The sequence below is a fragment of the Papio anubis genome, chromosome 13 (assembly GCF_008728515.1).
Source record: "Papio anubis isolate 15944 chromosome 13, Panubis1.0, whole genome shotgun sequence".
Classification (NCBI taxonomy): Eukaryota; Metazoa; Chordata; class Mammalia; order Primates; family Cercopithecidae; genus Papio; species Papio anubis.
The window spans coordinates 64,573,869-64,592,764 of record NC_044988.1 but is presented as its reverse complement, the minus strand read 5'-3'; the positions used below and the strand labels follow the sequence as shown (position 1 = coordinate 64,592,764).

At 46.6% G+C, this 18,896-nt stretch overlaps 1 protein-coding gene across 3 annotated transcripts in view; it reads left to right on the top strand.

The window, feature by feature from the left end:
• The first annotated feature begins 445 nt into the window (after nt 1-445).
• The window catches only part of RNF38 (ring finger protein 38), a 144,139-nt gene continuing 125,688 nt past the window's right edge, over nt 446-18,896 (top strand). For 2 of the 3 annotated variants that reach the window (XM_021927374.2, XM_021927373.2), the window contains exon 1: nt 574-681. The gene's annotated coding sequence lies outside the window, so the exon portion shown is untranslated. Of the gene's footprint in view, nt 682-18,896 lie in introns of all 3 variants that reach the window. The other variant, XM_009188493.3, reaches the window with a different exon arrangement.

Below are 18,896 nucleotides of genomic sequence, written 5' to 3'. Positions count from 1 at the left end.
CTGCGCAGCGGAGCCCAAGCGCAGCCCCAGCTTGAGTCGCGCGAGGCCTGGCCCCAGAGGCCCGCGGCCGCGCCCCAGGGGCGGGCCGGGGGCGGGGCATCCCCTGGAGCCGGGCTCTCCAGGCTGGTGGCCCGCGCTCTGCCTCCCCGCCTCAGGGAGCGGCGGAGATTGAGGATACCCTTCGGCGGCGCCCGCCCGCCCCCGGAGCCGCGGCTGAGGAGCCCCGCGCCCATTGGCGGCGGCGGCTCGGCGTCCCCGCCCCCTCCACGTCCCCGCCCCCTCCGCCGCCGCCGCCGCTTCCCGGCTCCGCCTCCTCCCCCTTCGGGAGCCGCCTCCGTCGCCGCCACCGCTGCTGCCGGCCGGGGCCCAGCCAGCGCCCGCCGCGCCGGAGTCGAGTCGCAGCCGGAGCCGCTGCTCGCGGCCCCGCCATGAGCGGAAGCGCCGCCGCCGCGGTCGCTGCCGCCGCCGCCTCAGCAGCCGCCGCCGCCGCGCACTTTCAACCTCAGTCGTCGTCTCCCAGGCCGGGCCCCGCCGAGCTCGGGCCCCCGCGCCGCCCGCGCCCCCCACCGCCGCCGCCCCGGCCGGAGCCCACCGCCACGGACCGCCTCAGCCCTCCGGGCCACGGGCCTCTCCGGGCGGGCGCCCAGGGTGGAGGCGCCTGCGGCCGAGCGCCGGGAGCAGGTACGGGGTCCCGGAGCGGGCCAGGCGGGGAGGGGCGTGGGTCGGTCCCGCGGGTGGGGGCCGGAGGCGTGTGGTCCAGCCGCCCGGCCCCGCCGACGGGGAGGAGCGTTGTCCGGGTCAGCTTTGTCCGGCCCCGGAGCCCCTGCGAGCCCTGCGCCTCAGCCGCGCCGAACGTCTCACAAAGCGTTTTCCCACCCGGTGGGTAGCCTCCTCCCCCAGGGTGTGCAGGGCAAGACCTCTCTAGGTCTCTGCTCGGCGGAGGAGGAAACCGAGGCTTAGAGGGGGAAGTGACTTGCCCAAGGTCACATAGCCGGTGAGAGCCGTGTCTTGGCTGGGACCCAGGGCCACCCTGGGCCGGCGCGGGCCCCGAGCAGAGGGGGCTGGGAGGAGGCCGATTTCCCGGCCCCCGGGAGCCGAGGGAGATTGATCTGGGGGGAGGGGGTCAGGCCCTGGACCCTGGCACACCCACCCAGCCCTTTTTGGGCTGGCTTGGGAGTAACGATCTCTTGCAGGGTGGGACAGAAGAGCAGGGGGCCGACTTGGGAGCTTGGTGGTGCCCTGGGGAGCCGCAGCGGGAGAGACTTCTGTGTGGGGAATGCTCTCGGGGAGAGGGCTTTCTTGAGTGAGTGGGGCAGAGCTTCGGAAACTTCTTATCGTGGGGACCGTTTGATGTCTGCCAGGCCACCTTCCCCACCACTGCACGGACGAAACCAATTCAGCTGGAATCACTGGGAGGGAGGCCTGCCCGCTTTTGTGGAGGCGCCCGTAAGGTGTCTTTTTTCAGTAAATGGCCCGAATTTCGTTCATGTCGAAACCAGAAATGCATACATGGCCCTGGTAAAGACATTTACGGCACAGAAGGCCATGTGAGTTTTTTCCAGGTGGTTTGGACCTACCACACTTGGAGAACTCCCCGAGAAAGAACAGCTATCCCAGGCGTGAAGGGAGAAGGTAGCTGGGAGGATTGGGACCGAGTCACCCGCCTGCCTGGCATGTAATACATGGGATTTCCGTTTTTATTTGGGGTGGATGATGAGGTGGGTTGTTTTGACTGCGGATGTCTGTTGGAAAGGGAAGGGGAAAGGACTTGCAGTTCTAGAAGCAAGGGAGAGAGCAGCGTGTTACAGGCAGAGAAGAGGGTCCCATGGAGCTAGAAAATAGAATGGGGAAAAAGGAGAGGGTATTCAGTCATTGTGGGGGAAGGGAGATGAAAGGGTTGCTGAAGGGCGGGGGACGGTGTCTAGGCTGGAGAAAAAGGTTGGGATGTTTCAAAGAAGATGCCAAACGTGATGAGTTTGAAAGGAGTCTGTTGGAGGTGGATGGTAGCTTACCAGGTTGAGTATGAATTGGTCTGCAGTCACTTCTTTTTTTGAGTAAGGACAGCTATACTTTTATAGAAACGTTCTAGCTTGAGCACCCTCCTCCTTCCCCCTCATGCTCGCTCCTGTTCTAAGGATGCAGACCCCCAGTGCCTGGAGTATTGTCTTGGAAGTAAGGCTTGACAAAAGAGGGAAGGGAAAGACTAATTAGCAAATGCATTAATTAAGGCCCTTTGTCCAAGATGATTCCTTGTTTAAGTCAGCTGTTTTCTTGCTGCCCTCTTGCACCTTAGCTTTCCTGCTGTGGTGGCTGTTGGCAGGGTGCTTTGGGAAGGACTGCCCCAATTCAGACAAGATGGGTTAGATTTTCCTAAAAAACTCTAAGAAACATGTATTTGACAAATATATACTTAAAAGCAAGAAAATGTACTTGCGAGAGACTTATAATCAGGGAAATGCAAATTGAAACAACAGTGAGATGCCATTTGACACCGATCAGGTTGGCAAAAATGTAATGCTGTGATAAACCGAGTATTATTAAGGTTGTGGATAAATAAACTTTTATATACTGTAGTGGAAATGTAAATGGATCTAACCACCTTAGAGAGTAGTGGTATTTAGTGTTTAGTGTGAAGGTGGGCAGACATATTCAGTTACCTAAAATGTCCATTTCTGGGTATATATCCTAAGATCCTTGCACACTTGTCCAAGAAAATAAGTATGAAAAAAATACAAGAATGCTCATTCCAGCTTAAATATCCACCAACAGAATAATGCATACATATTTATTTATTTATTTATTTATTTATTTATTTATTTATTTTTTGAGACGGAGCCTCCCTCTGTCACCCAGGCTGGAGTGCAGTGGCGCGATCTCGGCTCACTGCAAACTCCACCTCCTGGGCTCACACCATTCTCCTGCCTCAGCCTCCCAAGTAGCTGGGACTACAGGTGCCTGCCACCATGCCTGGCTAATTTTTTTTTCGTAATTTTAGTAGAGACAGGGTTTCACTGTTTTACCCAGGATGGTCTCGATTTCCTGACCTTGTGATCTGCCCACCTCGTCCTCCTGAGGTGTTGGGATTACAGGCGTGAGCCACCGCGCCCGGCCAATACATTTTTAGATAGACCCATACAATTGAATATTACAGCACTGTGAAAAATAAACTAGCCACATGCATTAAAATAGGTGAATCTCAAAAACATAATATGGAGCGGGGAAGCAAGTCAGAAGAATTCTTACAGAATCTTTTCACTTGTGTAAAATCTGAAAACATGCAAAATAATATTGTTTGTGGCTATGCCCATATGTGGTGATAGTATTAAAATATGCATATTAAGAGTAATGATTGTCTTTGGGAAGAGAAGATGAGGAATGCGATTACACAAGGGTACACAAAAGGGCTTTATTTATACCTTTAATGTTCTATTACTTTAAAAAAAAATCTGAATCAGGTAATTGTAAATTAAGATTTGATAATGTTGGGTGTAGGGTACAGAGATATTTAGTATATTCTAAATATTTTTCAGATGTTTGAAATATTTCCACACAAAAAATGTTGTTTATAGAACACTGTTTTTGTCTCTATATAATAATGGACCTCTCCCTACAGGCTCCAGCCCAGCGCAGCCTGTTATACATGCAGGCTGGTGATCCTTTTTCGCCCCTTTCTGACCTGCTAAACCTAGTTTTGCAATGGATGACTTTTATTTTGGAACTGCCAATAGTTGTGGTAGATTTCTCATTATTTCTAAACTTTCTAGTGAACCTGCGTCAGCAGTTTGAGCTTTGTCAAAAATAGATGTGCTCCAGGACATTCTGATGTATCAAGTGTAGGGAGGGACCCAGACATCTGATTCTGAGAAAACTCCCCAATAGATTCTGATGTCCACTAAAGTTTGAGAACCACTGTCTTAGCTTTGCCCCAGCTTAGCCCTCATCTTTTCCTTAGGCTGCCCCTCTGTTCCCACTCCTGGATGACTGGGATGGAATTTTGACCCATGTGATACTTGACCTCTTTTATGGAGCGTAAAAGAATGATAGGGTTGGATGCCATAGCCCTCTTAATCTAGGTTGTCCATTCCTCTGATTTTCATTGGAGTTAGCTAAGGGGCCCACTACCTACCAGGGTTATTTATCAGATTTTACAGATTTTAAGTACATGTGTCAACTGTATGTGGTTTTAAAGTTAGGATAAGGGCAAAAAGGGTCTAGCAGAGAAGGAAAATTTGGAGAAAGTAAAACCCCCAGAGGTAAACATGTGATCATGTCTTTTTTAAGATAAAGATGATCATCCCTCTGCAGATGCTAGTGATTATTTTAGCTTATGACCAACATTTGAGGTTCAGCCGTCTGAACCTATGGTCAAAGATTAAGGTTTCCTAAACAACAATCATCCCTCAAGATGGAAGAGTGTCCTTTCTCCCAAATGTGCTAGTTTTCCTTCTCTGCTAGACCTTTTTTCCTGTAGTCCTGATGTGTTTATGAATGAATTTGTATTAACAAATCTGAGGCTTTCTGATAGTGAAATTTGTGAAGTGCCTGTTTGTCTTTATTAAGGTTCCTCTTTCTGGAAACCCACTTTGGAGGTGCAGCATTGCCCAGGTATGCTTTTCTTTTACTTTTTCATTTTTTTTTTTTTGACACAGAGTTTTGCTCTTGTTGCCCAGGCTGGAGAGCAATGGCGAGATCTCGGCTCACTGCAACCTCCACCTCCCAGGTTCAAATGATTCTCCTGCCTCAGCCTCCCGAGTAGCTGGGATTACAGGCATCTGCCACCATGCCCGGATAATTTTTGTATTTTTAGTAGAGGCGAGGTTTCACCATGTTGGCCAGACTGGTCTCAAACTCCTGACCTCCGTGATCAGCCTGCCTCGGCCTCCCAAAGCGTTGGGATTACGCGCATGAGCCACCATGCCTGGCCGGTACGCTTCTTAACAGTGCTGTGGTGTAGGACCATAGAGATTGCACCCAGCAAAAAGATACCTGTTTCGGATGGCAAGTGAGGGTGGAAATCTATTCTGTACTCCACTTACCACGATGAGTAGCCTCAGAGAAGGGGCACCTTTTCTAATCCACACAAAGGTGATCTGTGATCTAGCACTGCTCTGCAGCTTTGGAACTGTTTAGTCCAGCTGTAACTTAACAGTTTCATCCATGTGCATTGTGGGCTTTACCATGAGGTCTGGGTTGGTGCTCGCCCTAGGGGCTCCAAGAGTTCTCCATGTGAACTTTTCATGGGAAGGGGCTTTTTATCACCACGCTCAGCTGAACCAAAGAGCATAGCTTCAAATGGTAAACTTTGTTATGAGGCTGGAGAAATACATACAGAATAAGTTATTTAGAAAATACCATTGTTGGCCGGGCGCAGTGGCTCATGCCTATAATCCCAGCACTTTGGGAGGCTGAGGTGGGTGGATCACCTGAGGTCAGGAGTTCAAGACCAGCCTGGCCAACATAGTGAAACCCCGTCTCTACTAACAATAGAAAAATTAATTGGGCATGATGGCGCATGCCTGTAATCCCAGCTACTTTGGAGGCTGAGGCAGGAGAATTGCTTGAACCCGGAAGGTGGAGATTGCAGTGAGCTGAGATCATGCCACTGCACTCCAGCCTGGGCAACAGAGTGAGACTCTGTCTCAAAAAAAAAGACAAAAGTATCTGGCAAATGGAGGAGAGAAAGTGTAGTAGCTATGTGCCACATTTGCTCTTGTCTTCTTACAGTGCTTACTTGGAGGGGTAAATGCACTTATTTTTCTCTTCCTATTTCCCCCTGCACTAGCATTCCTGAAGACCTGAGGCTTTTTAGCGAATTTTGAAAATATTTACCCATTTGTATTTTCCATTAAGTGGTTGTTTACGCTTCCTGCTGTTTCGTTTTTTTCTTGGAGAGAGAGGAGTGGGGAGTGCAAACCAAGGACAAGACTGGACTTCCTACTGCTTTTGGAAATAATGGCAGAGTGTTTTTCAGTACAGTTGTCATGGATGAATGCTGTTCTGGGGGCTCTAGGGAAAGGTACATTTGAATTGGTTTCTGTTGTCTTTTTTATTATTTTTAAACATGATTGAGGGTGGTGGATAGGAAGTTTCGATTTGCTTTTGCTGCTGTCTTGGAGGAACTTTTTAAAAGAAATTATATGTTAAAAAACTAAAGATGTTTAACAAAAGTGGTCTTATGCCCACAGAAAGAAAATAAATGATTCTTACCTGCAGGCCTTACCCAGAGTGGTTTCAGTTTTTTTCCTGTTCTACTTAGATGGATATTAGCGCTGTTCTTGGGACTGCTTAGAACAGTTAACTGCAGTGATGTTGGACAGGTGGAAGAGTAGAATGATGAGCGTATATTAGGGTTTATCAATAGTTAAGTCATGCTTTTGAAAGCTATTACTGGCCGGGTGCGTTGGCTCACGCCTGTAATCCCAGCACTTTTGGAGGTCGAGGAGGGTGGATCACCTGAGGTCAGGAGTTTGAGACCAGCTTGGCCAACATGGTGAAACCCCGCCTCTACTAAAAATACAAAAATTAGCTGGGCAGCACACACCTGTAATCCCAGCTACTCGGGAGGCTGAAGCCGGGAGGTGGAGGTTGCAATGAGCCGAGATTGTGCCATTGCTCTCCAGCCTGGAGAGCAAGACTACGTCTCAAAAAAAAAAAAAAAAAAAAAAAAGGCGCGGTGGCTCAAGCCTGTAATCCCAGCACTTTGGGAGGCCGAGACGGGTGGATCACGAGGTCAGGAGATCGAGACCATCCTGGCTAACCCGGTGAAACCCCGTCTCCACTAAAAAATACAAAAAAAACTAGCCGGTCAAGGTGGCGGGCGCCTGTAGTCCCAGCTACTCGGGAGGCTGAGGCAGGAGAATGGCGTAAACCCGGAGGCGGAGCTTGCAGTGAGCTGAGATCCGGCCACTGCACTCCAGCCTGGGCGACAGAGTGAGACTCCGTCTCAAAAAAAGAAAAAAAAAGCTATCAGTGCATTTTCTACTTTTGTGGTAAAATATGTATAGAAATAAGGGAGTGAGAGATTGTGAGTTTTGGTGTATATACTGATCCTTTGACTTTGTTGAGAAATGTAGGGAAGTAGTAGTAAGAGGAACAACTATATACATGGAAGGGGCTGGGCGCCGTGGCTCACGCCTGTAATCCCAGCACTTTGGGAGGCCGAGGCGGGTGGATAACTTGAGCTCCAGTTTGAGACCAGCCTGGGCAACATGGTGAAACCCTGTCTCTACTAAAAATACAAAAATTAGCTGGACGTGGTGGCGCGTGCCTGTAATTTCAGCTACTTGGGAGGCTGAGGCAGGAGAATTGCTTGAGCCTGGGAGGCGGAGGTTGCAGTGAGCTGAGATGGTGCCACTGCCCTCTCCAGTCTGGGGAACAGAGTGAGACGCTATCTCAGAAAAAAAAAAAAGAGAGAGAGAAAACTGTATACATGGAAAGAAGAATAGCAAGCAGTTAGGTAGTAGGACAATTTGTAGTGCTTTTGGGATGTTCTTGGAGTTGAAATGTTGCCTGTCCATTCTGCTTCTGCACCTTGGGTTTTAGTGGCTGCAGATGCTGCATGCTGACCTTCTGTTGAAATTTGTTTTATTGTAGAGAACTAAAAAGTGAGTAGTTCCTCAAACTAAACAGAAGTAGAGTAGGCTGAAAGTAAAACAGGTGTTTATTTAATAATCACATTTATGGGGCTGGGCGCAGTGGCTCACGCCTGTAATCCCAGCACTTTGGGAGGTCGAGGCAGGTGGATCACTTGATCTCAAGAATTTGAGACCAGCCTGGGCAACATGGTGAAACAACATGGTGAAACCCTGTCTCTACTAAAAATACAAAAATACCTGGGCGTGGTGGTGTGCACCTGTAGTCCCAGCTACTCAGGAGACTGAGGCGGGAGAATCGCTTGAACCTGGGAGGCGTAGGTTGCATTGAGCTGATATCGCTCTACTGCACTCCAGCCTGGGCGACAGAGCAAGACTCCATCTCAAAAAAAAAAAAAAAAAAATCACATTTACAGATAGAGAAGAGTTGGGACTCATACTTAAAGAGATAGGGTCTTGCTATGTTGCCCAGGGTGTTCTTGAACTCCTGAGCTCAAGTAATCCTCCTGCCTCGACCTCTCTAAGTGCTAGGACTACTACAGGAATGAGCCACTGTGCCTGGCTGGGACTCGTAATTAATAAAAAGTATTTTTCATTTGGCTTTTATGCTATCTTGTTAAAACTTTTATAGATTTGTCTTCCTATGTAGATTTTTATTGCCACCTCAATACATATTTGAGCATCTACCGAGTGCCAGTCATGCCAGTACTAGCCACTGGTTAATTAGGGTGATAGCCTTTGTTGTCAAAACTTCCTCACTTAACGTCTTGCGAACTGCCTAAAGGGGTGCAATTCAAGACAGTTATTGCTTGCTTTTCTCCCAAATTTCTTGCTTCCTTCTGCTCCCTAGTCTGGGCATGGTCATTATGCCCATCTGCCAGGATAGGCCCTGCTTCTCTCTTCACCCCCATATGTGAGGAGATGCAGAGGCTCAACAGAACCCTGGCTGGTCACTACAAGTAAATTCCCACAAACAATATTGAACTAGAACTGAGGGCCACCATAGTGGCTCCAGTTCCTCTTCCTCTGTTGCTACCACCCACTCTTTTCTGTGGAGCCTGGAGGGCACCCTCCCTCCACCATTATACAAAGAAGCTTTGTGCTCTGAGGATGTTCTAAAGGCAGGATCACTGTAATTATAATTCCCTAGGCACAACCAAGTAGTGGGGGCAGGCAGGGTAAAGATGGTATCCAAGTACTTGTTGGTAGGGAGAAGTCAGGCAGGGATTAAAAATCATCTGGAGACAGTACCAAAAGTGGATAATAGAGTGTTGTTAGTGACAGGAATGTGTTTAAGTGAATACATTTCAGAGTTTTAAATTATAATACTTGCAGCTTTAAAAAAGGACAAGACTGAGCTTGGAACTTTTTTTTTAAGTCTGAAATTGTAACTTAAAAGTACTTTAGAGGAAGATATATAGAAATCTCGGTCTACTTTGCTTTATATTTGTGTTAGCAGAATGATTGATTGCCCACAAAAACCAAATACATAACTTGCTTACTCTCCCAGGGATGTGCCCACTAATCTTTTTTTTTTTTTGAGACAGAATTTTGCTCTTGTTGCCCAGGTTGGAGTGCAATGGCGCCATCTCGGCACACCGCAACCTCCGCCTTCCAGGTTTTCAAGCCATTCTGCCTTAGCCTCCCGAGTAGCTGGAATTACAGGCATGTGTCACCACGCCCAGCTAATTTTGTATTTTTAGTAGAGACGGGGTTTCTTCATGTTGGTCAGGCTGGTCTTGAACTCCCGACCTCAGGTGATCTGCCCTCCTCAGCCTCCCAAAGTGCTGAGATTACAGGTGTGAGCCACCATACCTGGCCAATCTTTTTTTTTTTTTTAATTAAGCACTTACATTTTTGGGAAGCGATTTCTCCCTATTGCCACCAGAAAAAAATCAGTTTATCTGGGGATGTATGCTTAATAAAATCTCTCTCTCTCTTTTTTTTTTTTTGAGATGGAGTCTTGCTCTGTCACCCAGGTTGGGGTGCAGTGCTGCAATCTTGGCGCACTGCAATCTCCGCCTCCTGGGTTCAAGCAATTCTTCTGTATCAGCCTCCCGAGTAGCTGGGATTACAGGTGCGCACCACCACTCCCAGCTAATTTTTCTATTTTTGTAGAGACAGGGTTTCATCCTTTTGGCCAGGCTGGTCTCAAACTCCTGACCCAGGTGATCCACCCACCTTTGCCTCCCAAAGTGCTGGGATTATAGGCGTGAGCCACCGCGCCTGGCTGATGTGCTTAATAAATTCTTTTTTTTCTTTTTTCTGAGACGAAGTTTTGCTCTTGTCGCCCAGGCTGGAGTGCAGTGGTATGATCTCAGCTCACGGCAACCTCCTTCTCACTGGGCCTGGCCAATAAACTTTTTTTTTTTGGGACGAAGTCTCACTCTGTTGTCCCAGACTGGAGTGCAGTGGCACGATCTCGGCTCACTGCAACCTCCGCCTCCTGAGTTCAAGCGATTCTCCTGCCTCAGCCTTCCCAGTAGCTGGGACTACAGGCCTGCGCCACCATGCCCGGCTAATTTTTGTACTTTTTTTTTAAGTAGAGACGGGGTTTCACCATATTGGCCAGGCTGGTCTGGAACTCCTGACCTCGGGTGGGATCCACCCTCACTTTGGCCTCCCAAAGTGCTGGGATTACAGGCGTGAGCCACCATGCCTGGTAATAAACACTTACGTCAACCATTCTATGTCATGATGTGCTTCTAAGAAGTCTTGTTGGCAATCTTTTACTGAAAACTTTTTTTTTTTTGAGACGAGTCTTGTTTCTGTCGCCTAGGCTGAGTGCAGTGGCCAGATCTCAGCTCACTGTAAGTCTCTCCGGTTTACACCATTCTCCCAAGGCCAGTTTCCCGAGTAGCTGGGACTACAGGCTCAGCCACCTTCAGCTATTTTTTGTATATTTTAGTGAAACGGGTTTCACCGTTAGCCAGGATGGTCTCATCTCCCGGACCTCGATCCTACCGCCTCGGCCTCCCAAAGTGCTGGGATTACAGGCTTGAGCCACCACGCCTGGCCTAAAACTTTTTTCTTAATATGTTAATTATTACTGTATTACTTGTTACTGGTATCTCAAACTGCCGTTTTCTGTTTGTTTTTTGAGACAAGGTGTTGCTTTATTGCCCACCTCAGCAGTGCAGTGGCAGTGGTAATCATAGCTCACTGCAGCTTCTATCTCCCAGGCTTAAGCAATCCTTTCACCTCAGCCTCCTGAGTAGCTAGGACTATGGGTGTGACAACTATGCTAACCTTTTAAACTTTTTTGTGAGATAGGGTTTCACTTCTATGTTGCTTAGGCTGGTCTCAAACTCCCGGGCTCAAGTGATCCTCCCACCTTGGCCTCTTAAAGTGCTGAGATTATAGGTGTGAATGACCATGCCCAGCCTGTTTTGTTGCTGTATTTTGTAAGAAATGCACCAAACGGCCGGGCGTGGTGGCTCAAGCCTGTAATCCCAGCACTTTGGGAGGCCGAGACCATCCTGGCTAACACGGTGAAACCCCATCTCTACTAAAAAATACAAAAAACTAGCTGGGGCGTGGTAGGCCTGTAGTCCCAGCTACTCGGGAGGCTGAGGCAGGAGAATGGGCGAACCCGAGTAGGCGGAGCTTGCAGTGAGCCGAGATCCCGCCACTGCACTCCAGCCTGGGCGACAGAGCCAGACTCCGTCTCAAAAAAAAAAAAAAAAAAAAAAAAAGAAATGCACCAAACAATTGATTGCAAGTTGATCTTTAGACTTTAACTTCAGGTGTCCATTCTCAGGATGTGGCCCTTTTTGTTGCTGTAATTAGCATTGACGTCTGTGGTGTACAGGTAGATAGTATGTACTCCATGGATACCTATGGCTACTGTAAGCTGTCCTTTCCTGTAATTACTTGGAGTCAAGTCAGGAGTTAGACCTTTATTCTTACCCCCCAGCATAATTTTGTCCTGGATTAGGAAATGCCTATAATCCCAGGACTTTGGGAGGCCAGGGTGAGTGGATCACCTGAGGTCAGGGGTTCGACACCAGCCTGGCCAACATGGTGAAATCCGGTCTCTACTAAAGATACAAAAAAAATTAGCCGGGCACTGTGGTGGGCGCCTGTAATCCCAGCTACTTGGGAGGCTGAGGCAGGACAATCACTTGAACCCAGGAGGCGGAGGTTGCAGTGAGCCAAGATGGTGCCATTGCACTCCAGCCTGCGCAACAAGAGCTAAACTCCATCTCAAAAACAAAAAAAAAAAAGACTGCCCATAAGCAGATATTGCCCAAATAATCCTTTGAAAACGCTGTACCAATTTGACAGCTCAATTTTATAAGACTTCAAAATACACAAGATTTGGCTGGGTGGGGTGGCTCATGCCTATAATACTAGCACTTTGGGAGGCTAAGGTGGGCGGATCACCTGAGGTCAGGAGTTCAAGACCAGCCTGGCCAAGGTGAAACCCCGTCGCTACTAAAATACAAAAATTAGCCAGGCATGATGGCGGATGCCTGTAATCTCAGTTTCTGGGGAGATGGGAGACTCGTTTGGAGCCAGGAGACTGTGGTTGCAGTGAGCCGAGATCATGCCACTGCACTCTAGCCTGGGTGGCTGAGCGAGACTCAGTCTCCAAAACAAAAACGTGTTGTAGTTAAGTATGTTGATTAGCAGTGACTTATTTTAGCTTAATTGTAAACTATTATCTAGGTTACTTTATTTGCCTTATTTATAATACTTATAATAATTTATATTTCTTTTTTTTTCCTTTTTCTTTTCTTTTATTTATTTATTTTTTGAGACAGAGTCTTGCTCTGTCGCCCAGGCTGGAGTACAGTGGCATGATCTCAACTCACTGCAACCTCCACCTCCTGGGTTAAAGCAATTCTCCTGCCTCAGCCTCCAGAGTAGCTGGGACTACAGGTGCCTGCCACCATGCCCGGCTAATTTTTGTATTTTTAGTAGAGACGGGCTTTCACCATATCGGCCAGGTTGGTCTCGAACTCCTGACCTTGTGATCTGCCCACCTCAGCTTCCCAAAGTGCTGGGATTACAGGTGTGAGCCACCGCACCTGGCTAATTTATATTTCTTTTGGGGATTAACCCCTGTCTCTATTTCACTGCTCTCTGTTGGCCACTAAAAAATAACGATTTGAGGCTGGTCCTGGTGGCTCACGCCTGTAATCCCAGCACTTTGGGAGGCCAAGGCGGGCAGATCATCTGAGGTCAGGAGTTTGAGATCAGCCTGGCCAACAGGGTGGAAACCCGCCTCTACTAAAAATACAAAAACTTAGCCAGGTGTGGTGGTGGGCGCCTGTAATCCCAGCTCCTTGAGGGGCTGAGGCAGGAGAATTGCTTGAACCCAGGAGATGGAGGTTGCAGTGAGCCAAGATGACGCCACTCCACTCCAGCCTGGGTGACAGAAGGAGACTCTGTCTCACACACACACAAAAAGATAATGATTGTTAATAATAATTACTAATATTAATAATAATTTGGTAAACATTTGTTGAATGCTTACTATGTACTAGGCACAGTGAGGATTTCAGAGATAATTTAGATATGCAGCAGTTCAATGATAGATTATGACAGTGTTAGCAGAACAAATGCATTTTTGGGATTTCAAAAACATCACAATTGCATTAATAGTAATTATATGACCTTTTTTTTTTTTTTTTTTGGAAACAGAGTCTCACTCTGTTGCCCAGGCTGGAGTGAAATGGTGCTCTCTCTGCTCACTGCAACCTCCACCTCCTGGGTTCAAGCAATTCTCCTGCCTTAGCCTCCCGAGTGGGTAGCTCGGACTACAAGTGCACGCAACCATGCCCAGCTAATTTTTGTATTTTTAGTAGACATGGGGTTTCACCATGTTGACCAGGCTGGTTTCAAACTCCCGACCTCGGGTGATCCGCCTGCCCACCTCGACCTCTCAAAGTGTTGGGATTACAGGTGTGAGCCACCGGGCTTAATGATATGATTTGATAACCTTGATAATTGACCTTGCCAAAGCACATATTTAATTAGATCAAATCTTTAAGTGGCTGCTTTCTAAGTAAAAGCCATATTTTTTGGTCTGGCATTGAGGGCCAGCATTCTTGGGTCCTCGTTATTCCAGTCTTTACTGTTCTTCATCATAAATATTGTTCTCCAGGGAAATAGAGCAACACCTTTTTGCCCACCTGTGTGTGTGATTTTTCTACTTCTGTTCCTTTGATTGTTACTTCAGCCTATAATGCCTCTTTTCCCTTCAGTTCCTTTTCTAAATTCTACCTGTTTTTAAACATCTAGATAATAGTGGTCACTTTTTGTGTGCTTATTATTTAAGGCTCTGTTGTAAGTATTTTATGTGGATTAATTCATTTAATCCTCACTGCAGTCCCTTAAGGGACTCATCATACTTATTGTACAGATGAAACTGGAGCACACAGAGGTTAAACAACTCGCTGGAGATGGTACAGCTATTAAGAGTGTTACCTGGGATATGAACCCAGGTAGTCTAGTTCCAGAATCTGTATTTTTAGCCATCGTGCTTTACTGCATCTTACTTTACAGATAGCCTTCGAAAACACAGCAATTAGTTTTGATAATAAAAGACTGAGTATAAGCAAAGTTGGTCACTATTTTAGCCAATGAAGAGAATTTGCAGTCTTTTGTTTTGCCTTTGTCTCTCCTGAGAAATAACTTTAAGTTCTGAATTACTATGCTAGGGTTTTAAAAACTGAGTTTTTAAGTCATTCATTACTTGGTCACATCAGGAGTAGGAGTACCTGCATCGGAGTGGTACACTTATTTATTTATTTATTTATTTATTTATTTAATTTCTTTTTTTGAGTTGGAGTTTCGCTCTTGTTGCCCAAGCTGGTGTGCAATGGTGCAATCTCGGCTCACTGCAACCTCTGCCTCTCGGGTTCAAGCGATTCTCCTGTCTCAGCCTCCTAAGTAGCTGGGATTACAGGAGCACGCAACCATGCCTGGCTGATTTTTTGTATTTTTAGTAGAAATGGGGTTTCTCCATGTTAGCCAGGCTGGTCTCGAACTCCTGACCTCAGGTGATCCGCCTGCCTCGGTCTCCCAAAATGTTGGGATTACAGGCATGAGCGACCGCACCCGGTTATTTATTTATTTTTAAAAATGGGGTCTCACTATGTTGTCTTGCCTCAGCCTCCTGAGTAGCTGGGACTATAGGCACCCCCAACTGTGCCCAGCTCTGGATTCTCTTTATTTTTTTATTTATTGTATATATTTATTTTTTGGAGATGGAGTTTCGCTCTTGTCACCCAGGCTAGAGTGCAGTGGTGTGATCTCGGCTCACTGCAGCCTCCACCTCCTGGGTTCAAGTGATTTTCCTGCCTCAGCCTCCCGAGTAGCTGGGATTAAAGGCGTGTGCCACCACACCCGGCTAATTTTTGTATTATTAGTAGAGACAGAGTTTTACCATGTTGGCCAGGCTGGTCTTGAACTCCTGACCTCAGGTGATCCACCCGCCTCGGCCTCTCAGAGTTCTGGGGTTACAGGTGTGAGCCACTGTACCCGGCCCTGGATTCGCTATAAATCAGGCATATTTGAGTTACTTCTTAGAAAAGGTCCCATGCTCGGCCGGGCGTGTTGGCTCACGCCTGTAATCCCAGCACTTTGGAAGGCCAAGGCGAGTGGATCACGAGGTCAGGAGATCGAGACCATTCTGGCTAACACAGGTGAAACCCCGTCTCTACTAAAAATATAAAAAATTATCCGGGCGTGGTGGCAGGCACCTGTAGTCCCAGCTACTCGGGAGGCTGAGGCAGGGGAATGGCGTGAACCCAGGAGGTGGAGGTTGCAGTGAGCTGAGACCGTGCCACTGCACTCCAGCCTGGGTGACAGAGCGAGACTCTGTCTCAAAAAACATAAAATAAAATAAAATAAATAAATAAAAATAAAAAAATAAAAGGTCCCATGCTCTGTGATTCTCAACGTTAGATCTTAACTGAGTGCTTGTTTGGGCACTTAAGCAGATAAAGAAAAACTTCTTGGCTGGGCTTGATAGTTCACTATCTCATCTATATTGTGGGCTTAATAGGTATTGGTGAGCCATCCTGGGAACCTACCATTTAGAAAATGATCTATGGCAAAATGGGCTTCTAAGGTCAAAGCCAGATACAGAAACTTTTGGAATAAGGCTTGTTTTATATTTGAGTGCTGCTAACTGCTGGCCAGGGATGTCCAATCTTTTGTCTTCTCTGGGCCATGTTGGAAGAAGAATTGTCTTGGGCCACACATAAAATAACACTTGAAGAAAGTTTATGAATTTGTGTTGGGCTGCATTCAAAGCCGTCCTGGGCTGTGGGTTAGACAAGCTTGGCTTATGGATACCTAGGAAGGAAAAATGAATTCTCTGCCTTTCAAAATTACTAAACTGTGGAATTAATTCATAAGAGGAAGACATTGTTTCTATACAGGCAGGATAAAAACCGATTAATCCAGATAATTGAAGAGTTTTTCTACACACTGTTTTTAGTTTCTAAAATAACCTTAGGTTTGGACCGTATCTAGAGTTTGATATGTTTGGTGGCTCTTAAGACATTGTTGACTGTCTTTGCTAATGGCAGGAATATAAGTCAAGAACGCTTGTAATCGAATTATCTAATATTTCTATTAAAACTGCATATATTGTTGAAAACTGAAATTGTTACTATTCCATGATATTTTAAAGCTTCAAGTAAAAGCTACCATTACTTGCTAAAAAAGAAACACTCCTCCTTCCCAAACAAATCCAAGAAGCAAAGCAAGAAGTGAAAAGATTTGACTTTTTAAAGTGAATTTGTAAATTGGAAGCGGTGGCTCACCTGTAATCCCAGCTACTTGGGAGGCTGAGGTGGGAGGATGACTTGAGGCCAGATGTTTGAGACCATCCCGGGCAACATACCAAGACTCCATTTCTAAAAAGAAGTAAAGTAAATTTATGTGCAACTCATGAATTCTGTGTTGAGATAAAGTGAAGTTACAATTTGACTCTGGAACATTTAGTTCTATACATCTTTTGAGTCTAACTTTTTGTAGAAGAAAAAAAAAAATGGTCTGAATTGACAGGGTGAGTTTTGTTTTGTTATTTTGAGATAAGAGTCACTATTTTGCCCAGGTTGACCTGGAACTCCTGGGCTCAGGCGATCACTTCGGTCTCTGGAGTAGCTGGAATTACCTACCACTTTAGAAGTGATTTTGAGAAGTTATTCTGGAACTGTGTTGGAGAAGTTTAAAAAAGGTTGGGGTGGGAGTCGAAATCAAACTAGTTTTACCATACCAGGATCTTTTTATAGCACATTTGAGATGTAAACATGTTTCCTTTTGAAATTTGGTAGAATAGTTATATTATTTTTCCTGATGCCATATAATTAAAAACACAAGGCTCGAATTTATTTTTAAGGCTTGATTAAAACCTCTTGTTTCTATGGAAGAAAAGTTATTAAATTGAAACGGGGCTTTAGAAATTTTAATTCCAAGATTGCTTTAAGAAGGGAGAGGCAAGTCAAATTGGATATAGGCCTCACAGAACTGACCTTGCTACTTCCTGGGTCTGGGAAGCTGAGGGGGCTATGTTGCATTGGGGCGGGGCGGAAGCCTGGTAGGAGCTAGAAGTGAAACTGGAAGTGCCTAAAAAAGCACATCGTTGGGTTAGGCTGAGTCAAGCTGGATTGAGCAGTGAGACAGTACAATTCTTAGGCATAAATATGTATGTAGTTCACCTGTAGATTTGCTGGAAGAGCTGATATGTTTGCAGTACAACAGACCAGAGAAGTCTCAGTGGAGGAAAATGAGAGAGAAGCAAAGGGAGAGATGGAGTTAGGGGCCTTCGAGTTCAGATTGTGAAATAAAATTTATGAGCCTTTGAGGGAGGCAGCAGGAAGTTAAAGGTGAAGTACTGGAAATAGTTTTCCCTCCCCCATGCTGTGTGGAGGTGGGGGCTGCTGCATGGAAGTGGGGAGTAGATGTTGGTAAAGGTGTCCTTGTTCGAACAGAGAAGGTAAGGTATATCCCCTTGGTTTGTTTTAAGGTGATGGATTCCCACTACAATATTAGCAGTACAAACAAAGGTTAGACAGTCTTGGATTTTATTATGCCTGGGGTTAAAATTGAAATTCCCTTAATTTAAGAGAAAAATAACATGATGTACTAGTGACATCTAAGCGGAATAAATTTCCATGGTCGTTTAATGGTAGTCGTGTGCTTTCTGTCACACACACACACAACACATACTCTTGTCTAACTAGGGCATGCAGTGCTGTTTTTCCCACAGGCTTGTTAAGTGATAGATTCATATTCAAAGAGATAAAAACCACTGCTCTTTCAGCAGGCCTCCCCTACCTCCCATTCCCAGAAACCACTGAGACACTGTGTGGATGGGTGTGAAGCATTACGGATTGGGGGTTATGGTTTGTGGCCCTGAGGTAGACCAGGGGGATCTTGTTGAAATGCCGATCTCTGGCAAGGCATCAGGTGGTGGTCAAGAAAGTTTTGAGTACCAGGAGGTAGAGTAGTGGTTCCTAGACTTTAAAAGCTGGACACCCCCACCAGTGCTTTTGATTCACCTCACTGGGTGGGGCCTGCAGTTTTCATTTTAAACAGGTTCCTAGGTGATGCTAATGCAGATGAAGGGCAGGGTGTGTTTTGAGAGCCACTGTGGTGGAGTAGAAACAACTGAGGAGAATCAAGCCCATCCATCTCATGTTGGCTTCTTGAGCATTATTTCCTTTTTCTTTCTTTTTGTTTTGAGACAGAGTTTCACTGTACCATTCAGGCTAGAGTGCAGTGGCACTATCCTGGCTTACTGCAGTCTCGATCTCCCCAGGCTCCAGTGACCCTACTTCCACAGCCTCCCATGTAGCTGGGACTACAGGCAGGCACCACTACTCCCGACTAATGTTTTGTATTTTTTAGTAGAGATGGGTTTTCACTGTGTTGGCCAAGCTGGTCTCAAACTCCTGGGCTTAAGTGATCCACCCGCCTCGGCCTCCCCAAGTGCTGAGATTATAGGTGTGAGCCACCGCACCAGGCATTGAACATTACACATATTTTTTTTATTTTTTATTGAGATGGAGTTTTACTCTTGTTGCCCAGGCTGGAGTGGTGTGGCGCCATCTTGGCTCACCGCAACCTCCACCTCCCGGGTTCAAGTGATTCCCCTGCATCAGCCTCCTGAGTAGCTGGAATTACAGGCATGCGCCACCACGCCTGGCTAATTTTTTATATTTTTAGTAGAGATGGGGTTTCTCCATGTTGGTCAGGCTGGTCTCTAACTCCTGAACTCACGTGATTCGCCCACCTCAGCCTCCCAAAGTGCTGGGATTACAGGTGTTAGCCACCATGCCT